The 1,829-nt window shown below is 35.2% G+C and overlaps 1 long non-coding RNA gene across 1 annotated transcript; it reads left to right on the top strand.

The window, feature by feature from the left end:
* Positions 1–368: 368 nt before the first annotated feature.
* Positions 369–1,102, top strand: LOC122846494. The gene is made up of 4 exons (XR_006373247.1): positions 369–449; positions 533–699; positions 863–919; positions 1,014–1,102. It is a non-coding gene; the product is annotated as an uncharacterized LOC122846494 (long non-coding RNA).
* The last annotated feature ends 727 nt before the right edge of the window (positions 1,103–1,829 follow it).

Raw genomic sequence — 1,829 nt, 5'->3', positions numbered from 1 at the left:
CAATGAGGACAAGAATATATTTACATAGATAAAAAAAAAACTAAATGTACAAATATATTTTTAAACAATATCTGTGAAGGAAAGAGGAGAAAGCAGGCAGACATCATTCCCTTTCTGCTGTCAGGCATCATTTTATATTATTGTCTGATCGCTTTAAACAGTCTGTAAAGCCAGACATAAAACCCAAACTAATTGGAAAGTTTTTGTAAAGCATATTAAAGTAAACCCTTAGTAAGAGTTTTTCCAATTCAACAGGAACACAAGCTGATGATTGGTGGTTGGGAGTTAACCTCACACTAATTTTGGTTTTAAATAATAAAGCTGGTCACATTGTTTGTGTGTTTAAGACTGGTGAGTGTTTCGTGTTGGTGATTTCATGGTCGAACAGTTTTTTGGAAAGTAGAAATTTGTTGATGGTGAAAAGCTCAAAGAATTCATGCAGGAAGTTGGTAAGAATATTTTTTAAGTCAGTCTGTTGGGTTGTGGTTGCATATTTGCAGGAAAATTTACACTCATACTTGGTTGTTTATAGGTATGAAAGGTAGTTTTCAGGTAGCGGCCAGCTTTGCCAAGCCTAATCTGATTGTCACCCAGGATGATGAGATTATTTCAGTGAAGGCTGAAAGCACTTTCAAAATGCACGAGATCAAGTTCAAACTGAATGAAGAGTTTGATGAAAAGACACCAGACAGTTTTAAGGTAAAGATGGGTAATTCTGTCATTAAATTATGGCAAGATCCACATTAATAAGCCACCATATTTACATTTCAGTTTTTTATTCCTCATTAGTCCAAGTTCTTAATTCATGCATGTTAATAAACTTTTCTAATTATCTTTCTTTTCTCCGCCTGCGTCTCTCCAGATTGAAATATATTCCAACTTCAAATTAAACTGATCTAGTGAGAAAATGTGTTCTAAGGTACAAAAATCTCTGCTATATTTAGTGAACCTTATGTTATCGAACACGTTACACTTGTGCCAGACTAGTTTTAAAATAACTTTTGTCTCAACAGAAATGCATCCTGGGTAAAGTTGTTGCAACAAGGATCTATGAAAAGAAAACATGACCTCCCCATAACCCAACAAATGCAATGTGTTTTTTAAGCTCAGAATAAAACCTACATGTGTTGCTACTTTCTACTCAGTTGTGGTTATTTAACACCAGCTTGTATATTAATACCTTGCTGTGTACTTTAGTTTGGTCCTTTAGTTTAATTGAGCTTTCAAACCTACATATCACCACAAAACTGAACTGGAATGATAGTAAGAAACATGAGGGATTGAGAAGGAGTGGAAACAATCGACTAACGGATACCATATTGGAGGCCAACAAAAATTTCACTGAAGTGGGTTTGAAGCATTTGTTTTCTCTTATAACTCTGATGATCTCCCATCAGGCTAACCGAAGACTTCAAATTGTCCTCAGCTGTTGTACATGTATTAATGCATGCCTATTTTTGTTTATCTTTGTGGTAAACTGGTCACTCGTCTAAGTTTTCTTGCATTTATCCCTATTTTGAACTGGAACAGATGCTTCAACAATGCTGCATTAGTACACAAGTACAGACAAGTATGCATTCCTACACGCTGTTTGATTTCTGGTAGCAAATAAAACCTGTTCTTGTTTTACTATTAAGCTTTAATGTGGTTTAAAAGGCAATACAATGCACAAGAAATCTCTGAAGACAGAACTGTATCATCAGTGAAGAGTAGCAGGTCCTCTCTTTGGCTTTTGCTCCGAGTCAAAGGAACTTTTCAAAACCTTTTCCTTGTTGGAAAAAATAATCTGTGACTTTAACCAAACATCAGATTTTTGCCAGTGAACATTG

Source organism: Gambusia affinis, linkage group LG16 (assembly GCF_019740435.1).
Source record: "Gambusia affinis linkage group LG16, SWU_Gaff_1.0, whole genome shotgun sequence".
NCBI lineage: Eukaryota > Metazoa > Chordata > Actinopteri > Cyprinodontiformes > Poeciliidae > Gambusia > Gambusia affinis.
This window is presented reverse-complemented; position numbering and strand designations above follow the sequence as displayed.